The 18,822-nt window shown below is 44.1% G+C and overlaps 1 long non-coding RNA gene across 1 annotated transcript in view; it reads right to left on the bottom strand.

The window, feature by feature from the left end:
• LOC115635297 overlaps nt 1-388 on the bottom strand; it is a 28,232-nt gene extending 27,844 nt beyond the window's left edge. Inside the window, exon 1 of the long non-coding RNA XR_003996557.1 lies at nt 12-388. This is a non-coding gene — a long non-coding RNA (uncharacterized LOC115635297). The remainder of the gene's footprint in view (nt 1-11) is intronic.
• Between the last annotated feature and the right edge of the window lie 18,434 nt (nt 389-18,822).

Raw genomic sequence — 18,822 nt, 5'->3', positions numbered from 1 at the left:
TATTCAGTCACCTCTTCTCAGGATAGCTGAACACAGCCACGGAATTTCGAAAGGAAGTTGAGTCCCAGCTTCCAAAGGGGGCAAAGCTGGAGCTGGTTTCAGGTACATCCTGCCCCCACTCAGAATCACCATGGACTGCACTGGCCTGGCTCCGGGAATACTCTTAGTGGAAATTAAAAATTTCCATGATGCTTTTTTCTTCTTTTTTTTTTAAGTCAAGGGTAACCCTGTGTCCAGCGGAACGTTCCTCATGCAATTAACCAGGTTCCGCTGGGTATGGCTGCGTGTGAGCTACTGCCAAGAATACCAGAATGACTGCTGAATTGATTCAAACAGTTGCTACACTCCAAGGGCCAAATTCTGCCCTTTGCTACACATGCATATCTCCTGTTAGTCCCAGAAGGAATTGTAGATGTATGTACACACACACACACACACACACACACACACACACACACACACACACACACACACACACACACACACACAGAATTTAGCCCCTATTCAATTCCTTGCTTTTCTAATCACTTTGATTTCACTAGAGTTATAACATGCTGGGGATCGGGGGAGGAGGAAAGAAAACGTAGCTCCTGGGATGCGGAAAGGGGTAAATAAAATCAATCAATGACCTTCTTGCTCTCCCTCATTCCCAACCCCCAGCTTCTCTTTGCCCACCTCTCTCTGTCCTCTCCAGGGTATTCACACTAGGGAAGGGTAAATTCATTTCCCCCCAGAGTCTCATAGACTTTAAGGCGAGAAGGGATCATTGTGATCATTTAGTCTGACCTCCTGCACATTGCGGGCCACAGAACCTCACCCACCCACTCCTGTAATAGACCCACAACCTCTGGCTGAGTTTCTGAAGTTCTCAAATCATGGTTTAAAGACTTTGAGTTACAGAGATTCACCATTTACACTAGTTTAAACCTGCAAGTGACCTGTGCCACATGCTGCAGAGGAAGGTGATAAACCCCCAGGGTCTCTGCCAATCTGCCCCAGGGGAAAAATTCCTTCCCAACTCCAAATATTGTGAAGAGTTAGACCCTGAACACATGGGCAAGACCCACCAGGCAGACACACATGGGAAAGAATTCACTGTAGTAACTCAGAGCCCTCCCCATTTAGTGTCCCATCTCCAGCCGCTGGGGATTTTTGCTACTGGCAATCGCTAATGGGCCACGTACCATCATACCATCTCCTCCATAAACTTAGCAAGCTCGGTCTTAAAGTCAGTTAGGTTTTTTGCCCCCATTGCTCCCCTTGGGAGGCTGTTCCGAACTTCGCTCTTCTGATGGTTAGAAACCTTTGCCTAATTTCGAGCCTAAACGTGTCGTTCTTGTGTCCACACTGGCACTTAACTTAAATAACGCCTTTCCCTCCCTGATATTTGTCCCGCTGATGTATTTATAGAGAGCGATCATATCTCCCCTCAAACTTCTTATTGTTAGACTAAACAAGCCAAACATCATAGGTTCAAATATCCAGTTCAGGTAAAGCTCATCTGTGCAGGAGACAGAGCTATCTCTGGCGCTGGGCCGAGACGGTGCAATGAACTCCTACAGGAACGTAAGACCATCACAAACCTCACTGCCACATGCTTCTTGAACCTGCCTTCTCTATCGTAAACATACAGCAGTGGGTACATTTAAGAAAACCTAAAAAACTGCGACCAAAACACTACATTGCACACCCAATTCTCTCCCTGGGAAGAGGATTAGAGAGACAGAATGAATCACACAACAGATATTAGTCACAACTCTCAATGTACTACTGAAAGTTGCATAAGTGCTGTGGTAATAGGGGTGGTATAAGAACCTATATAGAAGAGTAGAGCTTAGGTCAAATGGAGTGGGGTAAATATTCCACGTATGAGAAACGACAGGCTTATCTAGGGATTTGGAAGGTGTTTCCCAGGCTATGTCTCCACTGCCCCTCAATATGGACTCTGAGGGTCTGAATGGCAGCTTGCATTGCAGTGCTGTGCTGTAACTCCCCCGTATGGATGCTGCGAGTGTGAACTCAAAGGTTCCACATTCTTGGTAACGTGACTTGAAACAGGACTACATCAATGCGAAGTAAGAACCTTTTCATTCGTGCCTGCAGCATCCACATGGGGTCTATCAAGCAGCACGTTAGTACTGCTATTCACACCCCCATCATCAGAACAGTGGGGCAATGTAGACAAGCCCTTGGCTTTAATGCAACCAGTTCAACATGTGTTAAAGGCCCACTGCCTTGTCTACACTTTGCCCTTGAGGCGTAAATTCCAGCTTGAGGAGACATACCTGCGTTGGCTCTGATCAGGCTAAAAACAGAGTATGGGTGAGAGAGCACAGGCAGCAGAACGGGGGACACACCCTGAGTATGTACCTGTCTAAGACACCAGTTACATGCTTGGGGCAGCAAGCCCCTCCCACCACTCGCATTGCCACAGCTACACTTCTATTATTAGCGAACTAGCTCTGATCGAGGTAGTGGAGATTTACACCTCCAGCTCAAAATATAGATGTACTCTAGGGTGTTAACACATATTAAGTTCCAAACCGTAGTCTACACAAGGCTTAGGAGGGAGAAATACCACAAGGGCTGACTTTTGGTTTTGCTGGTGGGGGCTCCTCTCCACCCCCTTCCCCCCTGCCGTGCAAGCGGAGGGTGGGGCCTCAGGGCAAAGTGAGAGCAGAGTGGGGGTGGGGCCATGGTTCAGGGGCAGGGGTCCACAAAAGAATAATCCAGCACTGCAGGTGCTGAGCACCCTGGAGCAGCCATGGAGCTGGCACCTAGGAGAAAAACATCTAATGACAAAGAGAATGAAAAATGGAACAAAGAGTGACGCAGAGAGAAAAAGAGAGACAGACCAACTTGAGAAAATAGCAGAGATGAAAACAATGGCAATCTCATGGAAAAATTAACTCAGAATAGTTACCATGTACAGGGCCAGCTGAGCTTTCAAAGTGTGCTTCTCTCCCTAATCCATAACACATGCTTTCACTTAGCTCCAGTAATATGTTTGTTTATTTGGTGTGTGTGCATATGTTTAAACTGAATCACCCTCAGGGAAAAGAAGGATTTAAATCACAGAGGGCAAAAAGATATGGCGTAGGGTTTCCAAGCTAGTTAATATACAAGGAATTGAAGAGGCCAGCAAATCTTTTAACTCTGAGAGGTTCACCCATCCTTCTCAGTAACCCTGAGCATGTGTGTGTGCGCGTGCGGGCACGGGCTCACCATTTCATTGCACGCCAAGTCTGCAAATTAAACTCAGTCATGAAAGCAAAGAGCAGAAGGATTTCGGTTCTGCTTTCAGAGGAAAGCAGAGCACACTCTTTACAACTGGGTTGTCAATCGGGGCTCCATAATTGAAAGCCCAAAATCTCTCTGATTTACACAATAGAGCTTTGAAACTCTTGAAGGGGCAAGTCAATGTTCTATGGCATTTTTTTTTCAGTAAAGCATTTGCTCACTTTTTGCAGAGAAAACATTTTAAAATGTTGCCATTTTGTCACTCTTCTTTGAATTCCTCTTGCTAAGCAAGTATAGTCACAACATGAACACCAAAGCGCTCTCTCACACGTAGATACAGATATCAATAATATCAGTACCTCAGACACAGGCTGCTATTGAAACTTCAGACTGAACAAATAAAGACTGTTCCCCTCAATTCAGGAAAATCTAATTGAGTTACACCAGGGTGGGCCAAAGGAAGTGCTCAGATCCACCTGCTACAGTTGTTTTCTGATGCTGCCTCTCTATTCCTGCACATATGCCCCCCAAAGAGCAAGGAAGGCAGGCTGGGTAGCAAGGCAAATAAGGAAATGAGCTCTGTGGGAGTGATGGGACCCTGGAAAATTTCCTCTACCCCTAATACCATGTGTCGACATGCTTGTGTACGTATGTATGTATGTGTGTGTGTGTTGTGGACAATGTGTGTTTTTGGCTATGTATCTGGTATATCTTGTACTGTGCATGCACTGGATCAGGGTGTGTGCAAGGACTATTGTAGGATGTGTATGTGTATGGGGGGGTGTATCATCTTGGTATAACCTAAATAAAGTAATATTTAGCTAAAAATAATTTCCAAGCCGAATGCTGAGTTTGGCTTTCTCCTTTAAGTCTCTCATTTTCCTTGGGCTCTGATGACTTTGGCACAGAGCACTTGGAAAGAGTTAGTGGCAAACAGCCAGCTGGCACAGATTAAAAAGAGGAGTAGTGAAGGCTTTGTTTGCCAATAAACCATTTTTGACACTTTCCGATATCTGAAAATTAATAAATGTGAAATACCTGTAGATGTGGGCACAGACACATCCGTGGTATTTCTGGATATCCGTGGTAAACACAAAACACATCTAGAGAAGATCTTCACATTTTATTTTGTCTCTTAAATTCCATGCATGTAAAAATAAGTGAAATCACAACAGTCAGTGCAGTGTCCCCACCTTGTGGGCTTGAAGCCAGCAATCAAACAGCAAGCACAATGTTTAACTATTGTTTTCCCGTTTTGAGGCTCTCATGAATAGCATAGTCTGTCTGTCATCTCAGCTCCACAAGGAAGACTTCTATCCAAGTACTCTTGGCTCTCCCAGGCCCAAGCTAACAGGCTTCCAAAGTTCATTAGAGCCACATAAATTCAAGGGGGAATTAAAAGCAAAACTAGAGAAAATTAAAAAATAAATGAAATGGCCAGTAATAATAACAATGCTCAGACTGGGATTTAGAAATCAGAGAATGAGTGTGGTTACAATAACACAGACATGATACCCTGGTATCTGGAGGCTGGGGTTCCAACTCATTTTAGAACACACACAGGGACGGATTTGGTGGTTTCACCCTTAAGGTTAAGTCCACTACATGAACAGAGCCTTAAGACTTTGCTTTTCTTTGAATGCGTCCCCTTCAAATCACGCATGCAACTCAGGCATCAAAGTTGAGAAATGGGCTACAAATGCAATAAAAATAAGGAAATCAAAAGTGAAAAAAATGGAGGTGGGGGATGCTGAAGATGCCCCTCACCTGGGGCACCATTTGGTCTAGGAGAGGCTCTGACTGGGGAGGGATAGCTCAGAGCTTTGAGTATTGGCCTATTAAACTTAGAGTTGTGAGTTCAGTCCTTGAGGGGGCCATTTAGGAAACTGGGGTGAAAATCTATCTTGGGATTAGTCCTGCTTTGAACAGGGAGTTGAATTAGATGACCTCCTGAGGTCCCTTCCAACCCTGATATTCTATGAAATCCTGAAGCCCTTACTGTTTTTACTCAGGTAAAACTCCCAATAAAGCCAAAAGGAGTTTTCCCAGAGAACGGACTGAATAGAATCCAGTGTGGCTTCAGGATTTAGGCTGATAACGTGCCGAGTGCCCTCATCAACCAGTGCATTGGAGGCCAGCAGCACTTTACAGAATCAAGACCTTTTCCCACAAACTTCAGTGGGACTACTCCTGCTTGCAGATTTGGAAACTTGTTTTTCTTCCCAGGCTTCATCTAGGCTAGGATTTAAAGGTGTGATGTTAGCACATATTAGCTAACATATTTAGGATAAGTCTACATTTAAGAGGTCTTGGAGGGCACAGACACTGCATGCCCAGTTAACACAGGTATAAATAGCAGTGTAAGCAGTGAGGCACTGCTTAGGCAAATAGAGTATAGTGCCTTACACACCTGAATCCTAGGTCTATATCCTACAAGGCCACATTTACACTGCTATTTTCAGTAGCGTAGTCTCCCCACAGCTGGAGCCTTTCTCTGCCACGTGTAGCTACACATTGCAGCAAGTGTGGATGTAGCCTGCCTTTCACTGCCACTGTCACATGTAGCTACATGTACCCTGCCATAAGTGTACACAAAGTCTTAAAAAAACCAGTGGAAACACAGTAATGTAGGCTTCAATATATGCAAAACTGGTCAAATTAAAACCTAGGCTCCCCCCTTTAAGGTCTTGTCTTTACTAGGGAGAAAAAGGTGCATTTTTAACTGGTGTTGGCTAACATGTTAAAATCCTAGTGTAGACAAGGTGAACTGTAGTTTTAACAAATGTAGCTGGTTAAATTCTAAGCTCTTCTTAGGGCTTACTTGGCCAGCTAACACATGTTAAAAAAATACCCTTTTTCTTAGTGTAGACATGGCCTAATGTGACCGGCTTAGCACATGCTAAACGCTGTATATCTTGTCTAAACTAAACGTTTAAAACATGTTAGCTAACGTTTAACAACACAGCTTTAAACCCTCGTATTCAATGGAGAGCCAAGACCGTGCAACATTCAGGCTTTATTCCTTCCTCCATATATATATTGTCCTCTCCCATCAAGCATTTCCTGAAAGTAGCAGTGTCTATGTTCCTAGATATTACCTTATACATGAGAATACTACTGGACGATAACGGCCCCTGTTAAGAAGCTATCATAACACCTTGCCCAGTGTCCCGTGCATATAAACACCCTTTCAGAAATTACTTGCAATAGCAACAGCAGCTCTTACCAGTGCATGTTACAGCTATTGCTGCAAACATGATCAGGCCTTGTCTACACTAGAAAGGGTTTGCCAGTACAACTAAAAGTATAGCTACACAAGCAAACCCTCCTAGTAGAGACACAACATGTACCAGTAAAGTATAGCTTATACCAGTTCCCTGAACTAAATAAGCTCTACAAAAGCACTTTTTTTCTAGTATAAACTGCATCTACACTAGAGCTTTTGCCAAAATGGCTAAGTCAGTGAGGGCTTGGATTTGTCAGACTCCAAACCTACACAGCTATGAAAGCAAAATTTTTAAGTGTGGACCAGGTATCAGATTGCTCCATAGGACTCAGGGGCTGTAGATTTTTAAATGTTATTCCCCAGGATACTCTCTGATCATTGTGTGGCTCTGTTATTTCCCACATAACACAAAGGGTTGGTTTTTCTTTTTCACTATTATTATTTCTTATTGTGTTTTGACGTTCTAAGAGTCTCCTAAGAAACAACAAAGGAGAAACAATTGGACAAATGCAGGCAATAACCCTAACCCAGTGTGACTGCATGATCACAACAAGCCATTCATTCTTGACTTTGAGAAGGTAGATGGGAAGCTGTGATATGCCAGAGATTTCTGTCATCATTCAGCTACATTATATTCCTCTAGGACTTACTTCAAAATGCATGGTCACACAATTACCACCAGTAGCTCCTGCATATAGCCTTTGTAGCCTTGTCTGAAATGTCATGGTAAGTGTTTGTGTTAGGATTTTTTTTAACATTATTCTGATGTCAGGAATAATATGATAGATATTCATTGATTTGGATTTTAAAAGCCTCCCTCCTGACCTGCTGGGTGACCTTGGGCTAAACATATCATTTCTCTATGCCTCTGTTTCCACTCTGATCTTGGTCAGGGCCTCTAGCTCCTACTGTAAGACAAATTATTAATATTATTAAATAACGAGGCAAGGTGACAAGCACTTCCTACTGAATGGACAAGATGAGGCAAAGGAGCAATATGCAAACTGTACACAGATATTTGAAGTGATAATACAGTAAAAACTGTGTTATTCGGCACTTTGCCAACCAGAAAGCTCTAGAAACTAGCATTTCTGATATCTCCCAATACAAATCGTCAATCTAGTAACCGGGACCGATGCTGAAGCTAACCAGAATCCATGCCAAAGCTATTCAGGACCCGAGTATTTCGGAGAGCAGTCGGACTATGGTCAAGTAGGCTGAGAAGAGCCAAATGCTGTTCTTTCTGTTTGTATCCACCATTGTGATCAGTCGGTTTATTACTCAGTGTATTGTCCTGTGTTTATCTTAAAATATCAACACCACCCTACCGTCATGATATCCAAAATACCTACGAACAGCAAAGGAGAGAAATGTAAGAGAGTTGTGTTGACATTAAAACAGAAAATAGATATCTGTACATGTCTTGAAAAGAGCGAGGATAGAAATGTTTTGACACAAGAGTACAATGTTGGCTCGTTCACGATATATGACATCAAGGCTCAGAAAGGACAATTGCTCACATTTTTTGATAGTTGTGAGTCAAATAAAAGTGTTGAACAATGCCGTACTCTGCATATGCCTAAATCAGAGCAGCTAGATGGTGTTTTATATGAATAGTTTTCATTGAAACAATCAGAAGATGCCCCTATCTCTGGCCCAATGCTCATTGAAAAGGCAAAAAGATTTTTTATAAGCAAATGCAATTGACTGATGGATGGCTGTTGTGTTTTAAACTTCGTCATGACATTAAAAATCTAGATGCATCTGGTGAACAAAAATCAGCTGACCCCAAGAAGCTGCAGAAATATATTGTGAATTTTTTAGAAATTTAATGGCTGAACATGATCTATCCCCTGAACAAATTTATAATGTTGATGAAACTGGTCTATTTTGGCCATGCTTGCCAAATTCTACCCTAGCAGCCGCAAGTGAATCTAGGGCTGCTGGTTTGAAGCAGAATAAAGGCAGACTAACTGTTCTTACATGTGCTAATGCTGCAGACTCACATAAAATAAAACTTTTGGTGATTGGAAAATATAATCGTCCTAGAGCTTTCAAAGGTGTTGCACATTTACCTGTTGTTCACAAAGTGCAAGGTAATTCATGGATGGACAAAAAAAATTATGATTGGTTTCATCATGTTTTTGTACCTGCAGTGAAAGCACATTTTAGACAAAACAGACTTACCTGAAGATAGAAAAGCTATTCTATTACTAGGCAATTGTAGAGCTCACCCTCATGAACCAGAGTTAGTGTCTGGTAATATTTTTACCATCTTCCTGCCTGCCAACATTACTTCATTGATTCAACCTGTGGACCAGGGCATCATCCAGAATACGAAATGTTATTACAAAAGAGATTCCCTGAGAAAACTGATCAAACATGAAAGCACAGAACAGAACTTTCATTCTCGTTATAACATAAAAGATGCAATTTTTAATGTGGCTTGTGCCTGGAATTCTGTTAAAAGTGAAACATGAAGGAGAGCTTGGATAAAATTGTGGCCTAGTGCTATGTTTGCAGAAATGTCTTCTGATGAAGATGAATTTGAGGGCTTTAAAGTAAGAGTTAGAAAAAAAACCCATTACCACAAATTCTTGAAATGGCGAAGGATTTCCTTCTTCACACCCAGTCAACAAACTTCATGAAAGTGAGATAGAAGAGTGGGATGAAGCTGACAAGAAGGTTGAAAGCGACAAAGAGTCCTGTGGCACCTTATAGACTAACGGAAGTATTGGAGCATAAGCTTTCGTGGGTGAATACCCACTTCATCAGACACACGTGGTGGAAATTTCCAGAGGCAGGTATAAATATACAGGCAAGAATCAGTTTAGAGATAACAAGGTTAGTTCAATAATGGAGGATGAGGCCCTCTCCTAGCAGTTGAGGAAACTGCTAGAAGCTTTTACTTGTATAACACAACTCATTTTCAAACACAAACTGAGTTCTTATAGCACCTCCTTGACTGTAAAATTAAGCTACTTTTATTTAGATGCTTAATTTTGGGCGCTCAAGTTTGAACATTTATAGCCAATGGTTTATTGAATATTCTGTTGCCACACCAGATTGGGGTGTTAACAACAGGTGCAGTAACTCAACAGGTTTGTGTTTGAAAATAAACAAAGGTTAACACGTGATCCTACAGGCTTCCCATTGACTTTGATGGGAGTCCTGTGCACGTAATGATTGCTGGACCGACCCCGAATCGGTAAGTAGTTTGTTCTGTTACTCCACAGAATTAACATGCATTCAATCATTTGCCATCTGCACTCTTGAGGATATCCACAAACATTCCTTAAATGCTAAATCTCATACACAGAGCTAGCCATACATGACTTAGTAGCTGTAAGCTGTAGCCCCTGGGGAAAATTTTGGTCTAAGTTAGTGCTGGAATTTAAAACAGAACATAAAGACTGTAGCTGTGAAAGCCGTTTGTCATAGGGGGAAGTTTTGACAGAAGAGGGGAGGAGAGAGAGAGAGAGGATGGGAGAGAAGGCAGGAAAGCATCAGAACTCTGGATGACTTGAGGGGCTGGAATGATCCTTGCTTTTCCTGTATGAGTGGATTATGAACAGGGAAAGGTCTTGAAGGGAGAAAAGGACAAATCAGCCTTTAACTAATGTTAATAAAAAAAATCCCGTGGACTAGTTGTGGCTAATATTTATTGCCCAGATGACACATCCAAACCATGAGAAGGAGGGTGGAGATGCCTTTTGATCCGCCCTGATTGACGTTAAAGACATTCTTCAGTGGCTGTGGCTTCCTTCATACCACACCAAGGAAAGGGCAGAAGGGAACAGTGTATAAACGTGAAGACTTTTTTTTTTTAAAGCTAAACTGCTAGCAGAGGTAGGAGGTGTCTGTTCCATCCACCTTAAATAGCCTATTTGAGAACATACACCAGCTGTGAAAATGTTCTGGATTTCTAAACGATGTACTTATGCCTGAGACCCAGTTCCTGAAGTTGCACAGCTAATGAGTCTTTTCCCCAGTTCTAGCTCCTATGATGACAATGCTTCTCCCTTGGGTAGCACACCCCTGTCCAATGCAAGATGGCAAAATCTGTGACTAGGGAGGCAAACCCAGCACTATTTATTATTTCTATTGCAGTAGCACCTAGGAGCCCTAGTCACAGACCAGGACCCCAATGTGGCAGGTGCTGTACAAACACAGACAGCTGCCGTCCCTTCTGCACTTGGTCCCTTTTCTTCTGTTGCTTTCATTTTTTCCTCTCACGCCAGACACCCAAAAACAAGGACCAGAACCTCAGCTGGTGTAAATTGGTACCATGCCATTGACACAAATGGAGTTCTGCCAATTTGCACCCTTTGAGCTGTGGTCTAAGGTCTGAGGCAGCCAATGAGGATCCCAAAGCTATTTGCAAAGACAAAGTCTACCAACTGCCTCCCGTCTGAAGTTCATGGCCATTTAGGAACGTCACTGCTGTCCTTGGGCTGCACCCCCAAGGCCATTTGGAATTTCAGGATATCAGCAGGGACAAAACCCACCTCCTCCTGCTCCAGAAAGAGGCCCAGCGAAATGAGGAGCCACTCGCTTACAAACCTTAAAAACCAAGACCAACATCTTCAGGCTCTGTGTACTTAACGGCAGGTACCTAAATAAGTGGCCAATCACCCAGCAGCTCCCAGTCAACTCAATGACGGATGTGAGTGCTTCAAATCCCTAAAAATCAGGCCACTTCTTTAGGATCTTAAGCACTTAGGTTGAAAAATGTTGTTTCTTAATCCCGTTGTTCTAAAGTGTCTAATGGTTTTATTAGTTTAACACTGTTAGCTTGCTTAGGACTTTGCCACTAAAGGACAGAGTTTCACAAGAGCTCAGCACGTTGAATGTATGCTGAGTGCTGAGCTGGGCTTTGCTGAAAATCCGGCCTATGTGCCACAGTACTCATGATAGCATTGTTATACATTCCAAGCTGTGCTGGTATTTGCCTTCCCTTTCCTGCTGTCCTCAGTAGGCTTTGTGATCTGCTGGTTGTACCACATTAAACCATATTGAAGGGGCAAACACAGAATAGATCAACTACACATTTCACAGACTATTACTGTGCTGTCCCAGCAGCTCTGTAGGTGTCCGTAAGGTAGAATGATCAAGGTAGGATGTCCTGATTTTATAGGGACAGTCCCGATTTTTGGGTCTTTTTCTTATATAGGCTCCTATTACCCCTCACCCCCTGTCTCAGTTTTTCACATTTGCTGTCAGGTCACCCAGCTGTAACACTCTGATTTTCACTATCACATGGCTAGACGTATCCACATTTCTATGTGCACACACTACTGGGGATTTCATAGGCATGGAAACCTTCCTAGGGTCTGCTAATGAGGCTATGGGCATATGCACTGGTTTATTTCTATATAGATAAAGATTGTGTGTGGGTGTATACAGATGTGTATACATAAATAAAGAAAGGGAGAATCTTTGAACTAAATAGAAAGCAACTCTGAAAAATTGAGATTAAATAATTATAGAAAAATCTGCATAAAAACCACCTTATAGATTACATCTCTGGCTAACATTTGCATATCAAGGCAGAGTACTACTGCAGACATCTAATATTCTGGCTATTCCCAAATTAGCTCAGTGACAGGCAATGCAAAATTCTGCAAAAGCCATTTTCCATTCATTCATTTCTGACACTGTTGCAGGCTACAGCTGCTTCCCGTAATGGTTCCATCCGCACAGCAGCATTTTACCATGACTGACTGGGGTTAGAGACACAGTTTACTAAACCATACCTCATGCCCATGTATCTGAGAATCAGTTAATAGCCAGTGAATACTAATAACAATGCATTACCCCATTAGTTTGGAGGTGGGATGGGGGGGACTCTTGGCTAGGGTTGCCACCCATCCGGTTTTCAGCTTGTGTGTCTCTGTGCCATTTGACAAGCCCAGATGTAATTTTTTTTGTAATCTCAGGAGGGTGGAGTGGAGAAAGAGGCAGAGCAGAGGTGGGGCCTTGGGGATCTGGTTACCAGCCATTAGAAAGGTGGCAACTCTACTCTTGGCGGCTGTGCATATCCCATGAAACTTATGGAGAGAATTTAAAAAAAAAAAAAACAAAAAAAAAAACCTCACACACACAACCCATTTAGAACAAGAAATTATAGAAGTTTTCAGTTACATCAGATTAGGTACCGATTGTCCTAGCTATAGTTGAGCTCACTCACCAGACTGATGTGAGGGATCAAATAGCTGAATTCCTCGTGTTCTTGTTGTTGTTGGGCTGGGCTGGGAAAAGTTTAGGCACTGTGCCTGGCTTTGGGCCTGTAGGTGTGCAGTCCAGGTGCAGACCTTGTATCCAACACCCCTCTTGGCAGGGGAGACGCACCCCGCATCCAACGGCTTCAGCCCTGAAACTAGTGCTATCTCCACCAAGCCTCACCAGCCACTCTTCACGTTCCCCAGAAACCCACTGAAAGTGTGAGCCTTCTGGTTTACAGTTCACCTCTTCAGGGGCATGCAATAGTGAAAGCCAACAGACATGCAAACAGATTCAGTGCAGGACTGTAAAACATCATTGTTTTTTACTTAGAAGCACAAGAGATACACAGATCTAGTTTCCTCACCACCCTGGAGAGTTCTTTGGGCCTAGACAGAATCCTCCAGGGTGCCCTGGATCCATCTCTTGCAGCCCAAGACTTCTTTTCTGAAACATGGAGCCTTCTCTAACCCAGCTAGCCTTCTCTGACCTGGATTGGTCCTGCAGTTAAATCACACTCTCCCCTATGAAAGTCTGTCCATCTCTTGCTCTCTCATCCCCAAAGCATTCTCTTCCTATGAGTCTCTCGAGTCAACATTTCACCCTGTCAACACTTGATTCTTTTATTCCCTTGCTGGCATTTTTTCATTCTACATTTCACCAACCCCTTGAAGACAAGTTGGGGGAAGTAGCTTCTCGCAGCTCCACACAACCTCCAAGTCCTTAGCATAGCAATTGTTCCATCCAGGACATAGTCATTAAGGTTAATGACTCTCCTTTGTATCTAGTCTGGAAGAGACAAGGTGCTCTTACCTATGTCAACAAATGGTGGATTCCACATACACACAGAGCATTCTCCTATTCAACAATTTTCATGACAACTTCATATCAACCAGAATTCATACACTGTACAAAAAGAGTCCTCAAATTGTCACACTGTTCCTCAATCAATTAAAAGAATGCTTAAGACTTAATTGGGGAACTTTGTAGATGTACCAAAAACAGGGGGAAATAGCCATTTTCATTATTTTTTGTGTCATAGTTGCACATAGAGACTTCTGTTGAGGTCAGGGCCTAATGTGCTAGGTACTGTACACATACACATAGAGCAAGAGGCAGTATTTCTTATTATATAAACAGACAAGACAGACTAAAAGCAGAAGAATGTAAGTATTATTATCCCCATTTTACAGCAGGAGAAAACTGATGGACAGAATGTAGGATATAGGAATAGGGTAGTATCACTGTAAATAGCTTGTGAGACCTCTACTGCTGTCCCTGTGTTTTAGAAGCTGCCAGAAACCAGTCAGAGCCATAATATGTATGTAGCCAGACCTTGCATGTTGTACATATTTAGTGACCAACATTATTTAGGACCAACTGTGCCTATGTGGTTTCTTCTCATTGTTCTGTTGTGTAAAGAGCAAAAGAGACAACAGAGGTAAGTAGATAACACAGGAAGCTTGTGACCGGGCTGGGCATTGAATCTAGCTCTTCAGAATCACAATCCAGTATGTTAACCCGAGGACCATACTTCCTCATGTGAGTTCAGCACAGTGGGTTACCTCTTCAGAGGTACCTTGTGCTACTTCAGGGCAACAACAGAAATATTTCACTTCCTGGTCTCATAGACTCATAGACTCATAGGTCAGAAGGGACCAATCTGATCATCTAGTCTGACCTCCTGCACAAGGCAGGCCACAGAACCCCACCCATCCAATTTTATAACAACCCCTAACCCAGGACAGAGTTATTGAAATCCTCAAAATTGGTTTGAAGACCTCAAGCTGCAGAGAAACCACCAGCAAGCGACCCGTGCCCCACGCTGCAGGGGAAGGCGAAAAACCTCCAGGGCCCCTGCCAATCTGCCCTGGAGGAAAATTCCTTCCCGACCCCAAATATGGCAATCAGCTAAACCCTGAGCATGTGGGCAAGAGTCACCAGCCAGCACCCAAGAAGGAATTCTCTGCAGTAACTCAGTTCCCATTCCATCCAACATCTCCCCGCAGACCATTGAGCAGACCTATCTGGTGGTAATCCAAGATCAATTGCCCAAATTAACAATCCTATCATAACATCCCCTCCATATACTTATCAAGCTTTGTCTTAAAGCCAGGAAAGTCTATTGCCCCCACTACTTCCCTCGGAAGGCTGTTCCAGAACTTCACTCCCCTTGGGTATCCTCTCATACTGAAAGTCTTAGACTGGTGTAACCCAATCAGCTTCAGTGGATTTCCTTACCATTGACGCCGATGCAATGGAGAAGTGCACCAAGCCCTGTGTGTGTGTGCAAACTGCCCCTGCTTGTAGCGATTTGCATGGAACTCAGAGAGCAGCAGAGGTTGCCAAGAGTTTTGAAAAAGCACCAGAAAGGCAGTCTGTGTGCACATGGCTAGAATGCTAGCTGCAGGTGCTGCACCTCTGTAAATAGTTCTTAATAAAGAGAGAGTTTAGCTTTAGAAACATAGTGTCCTCATGTTATCACAGAGCATGTGGCACATGAAACACTGCTCACTGCTTTTCAGCACTTGAGTTTGTCACTGAGCTGACTGAAAGGAGAAAGGAAAAAAAATAGAAAAAGAGACAAGGCTGAGGCATTCCTCTGTGATGCACAAAGGAGTGACGTCAGAGCCAGAGACCACAGGCACTTTTGCCCAAATGAATGGAATTCCAGCAGGCTCCAGCTGGTCCCATGGTTTCTACATTCTGTGTTGTTTCCTGGTAACTGGCAATTCCCAGCTGTAAGCTGCACAAGCATTAACCCCTTCCCTGTCTAGGATTTCAGACAGTCACTCACTGCAGGAGGTTCCACTTCCTGGTGGAAGATTCCAACATTTCATAATCGTGCCTTTTCAATGAATCAATGACACATTTAAAAATAAAAACAGTGACCTACGTTGACTGGAGAGGAGAGCTGGTGAGAACGGCGTGCAGAATGCTGAAATAAATTTTTTAGTCTCTAAAGTGCCACAAGTACTCCTGTTCTTATTGATGATTCTGTACCTCATCCTCTAGCTTCCTTCCCTCTCCTCATTATTACTCCTATTCTCAGCCCCTGGTTTCCTTCCCCAATCCCAGGACTCCTCAGACTTCTTGCCTGACTAATGATCATTTCAGACCAGAATTCTAGTCTTGTGCTAAGAGTGGAGGTTGGCCTGAAACAAGACCTCAGCTATGAATTCCCAAGAAGTTTTGTGGGAGCTGGAATCGAAACCCAGATTCATATCTTACTCTTGTGACTCCCTCTCTGCATAAAACAAGACCCACCCTCGGATCGGAGAAGCCCTGAATGTCAGGAAAAATCCAGGCCACAATTTTGTGGCTGGACCAGGCAGCCCTCCTGCTGTTTGGAGTGAACAAAACAGGAAAAAGAATCAAACATCTGCTTTCATTAATAATTCATCCAAACTAATTCAAACTAAAGGAGCAGGCCCAATCTGTTGTGTCCAAGACATCTGGCCATACAGCTCCCCAGCAGCATACTGAGTGACAACATATTCAGCTAATGAGAAAAGCAAGAGAAGCATTGCAGAATCAAATCTCACTGGCCGAGCATGGATCCTGAAAGCAGGAAATAAGTGAGCCACTTCTGATATCTGATGTTCCTTATGTGCAGGGGACTAAGTAACTCAACACAAACGCTGTTTGAAAAATTTGGAATTTAAATTATTCTGTATCCACTTGGGACAAACTTTTTGATCCACAGCCTAGAAACTTTGTACTCAGTTCATCTCCAGCTGGGTTTGAGCCTTTAGGGTTCACATTTTCAAGCTTTTCTCTGCAACCATGAGGGCTAGTGACTTTAAAAAAAATGATTCTTGTAATAACAGTGACTCCAGGAGCTGGGGCTTCATGAAAAACAAAATATCTGGCAAGAATTGACGACACAGTGTCAACTTTCCTTCAGGGCTGGCTCTAGCCTCTTCGCCGCCCCATGCACGGCGGCACGCTGTGAGGGTCGCTCTGCCGCTCGCCGGTCCCGCGGCTCCGGTGGATCTCCCGCAGACGTGGCTGCGGAGGGTCCGCTGGTCCCGCGGCTCCAGTGGATCTCCCGCAGGTGTGCCTGCGGATGCTCCACTGGAGCCACAGGACCAGTGGACCCTCCGCAGACACGCCTGCAGGAGGTCCACCAGAGCCGCCTGCCGCCCTCCCGGCAACCAGCAGAGCGCCCCCCTCGGCATGCCGTCCCAAACACGCGCTTGGCGTACTGGGGCCTGGAGCCGGCCCTGCTTTCCTGACATCCAGCCAACCCAGGGTATCAACACTTGAATTCCTATCTACACAGAAGTCCTCTGAGCCCGGAGTGCATTCCCTGTGTAACCCTAGCATAGGGACTGCAGTTCTGGGAGGCTCTCATGTGGAAAGTACAAGGCTGGAGAGGATCCTTCTGCTATCCCCACCATCTCCTGCATAAGGGCCTGTCACAATCCAGCCCACAGAGAGACTGTGCTGTAATTAGGGTGAGAGAAATGGGTCATTGAGTGCTGCAGGGACCACCAGCGCCAGACCTCATTTTGTAGAGCATTTTATCTCTTTCTGCATGGCTACATAGTTACACCTGCATGGCTACATTGTTACTGCAGCCTAACCCACCTATTCTATCCTCATGGGGGATTGGGCTTCAGGGTCCTTCAAATCCCTATTAGAAATTACAAGGATTTAATTGTCCTTCAGTAGGGGGAGGAGGCAGGTAGGGGGATAGACCCTGTTGGAGAGATTTGTACCACCTGAGTCCTTTTACTTCTTTACTGAAGCATTTGGGGGAAGAGGGCACTTATCTGTCTTGCTGCCCTGGCCTGACAGACAGACACTGTCATTTCACTTTCATTTCTAACCAACACTTTAATTTCACTTGACTGACACTTTCATTTCTGAGATTGCAGAAGACAAGGAAGGGCAGTGTTGAACTCCAGTGGTTAACACACAGGACAGGGTCCAGGAGACTTTGGTTCAGTTCCCCACTCCTCAGTTGCTAATTGCCTGCCTGATCCTGGATGAGTCAGTTTAAGCCCTCCGGGCCTTAGTTTTCCCATTTAAACAGAACTAATAATGCCCACCCATCTTTATTATTTGTACTGTAGTAGCGGTTAGAGATCTTAACTCCATTGTGCTAGGCACTGGACATGTGCAAAAAGGTGGCCCATGCCCCGAAGAGCTTACAATCTTAGGCCTGGCCTATACTTAAAAATTAGGCTGGCAAACCTACAGTGCTGAAGGGAATGAAAAATTCACACCCCTGAACACTGTATCTACTACGCCAACCTAACCCTAGCATAAACATGGCTAGAAGAATGCTTCTATCAACCCAGCTGCTGCTACTGCTGCTCGGGGAGGTGGATTACCTACAGCGATGGAAAAATCCCTTTCATCACTGTAGGAAGAGTCCATACTATTGCATTACAGAGGCTGTAGGTGTGCAGCTGTACCATCCTCAATGTAGACAATCCCTCAGTATGAGGGACCCAGAAGGCATGTACAACAAGCAGATGGGGGGACTCACAGTGACTATGTTCAGTGTGATAAACTGCCTCACCAGCTTTGTAAAGAGTTTTGAGATCATTGGATGAAAGATAAGTATTCTTAAATGCCCTGGAAGTGTGCCACATCCGCCTGGACTAGGACAGTCAGAGTCACCACTCTGGGGTGCACAGCTGTCTTCGCTTGCCATAAGATACATGCCCATCCCTGCACTCAGGAAAGAGGGTCCCACTCCTGATGCTATAGGACACATGTTAGTTACATCACTTCATGGGCCAGGCCACTGGAAGGGGCTTGGCTACTACGGTGATGAAGGCAGCATAAGAAACTGAATAGAACAGAGCCTTGGGAGGAGACTCTTGCTCCTACTGGGCCTTTCAAAACTCTGCCACTGCTTAAGAAGGGGAAACTGTACACGGTGTCAGTAGCTATCTAACCAAGGAGGCCCGTAGCACTGTTAACTGGATAGCACACAACTCTGCACCTTTCACAGCCTGGTGCTAATAAAACTTATTTGAGGCTTGCACTTAAAATCACGGGCTGGTCTGGCCAATTATCAGTATCATTCCTCCTCCAAGGATCTTGCAAAGGGCCTGTCAGATTGTTTGTATCACGTTGTGCTATAAAGCAGCCAGCCCAGCACACCATTATTAGTC

The sequence above is a fragment of the Gopherus evgoodei genome, chromosome 14 (assembly GCF_007399415.2).
Source record: "Gopherus evgoodei ecotype Sinaloan lineage chromosome 14, rGopEvg1_v1.p, whole genome shotgun sequence".
NCBI lineage: Eukaryota > Metazoa > Chordata > Testudines > Testudinidae > Gopherus > Gopherus evgoodei.
The sequence above is the reverse complement of the archived record's forward strand: the minus strand, read 5'-3'. Positions and strand labels throughout refer to the sequence as shown.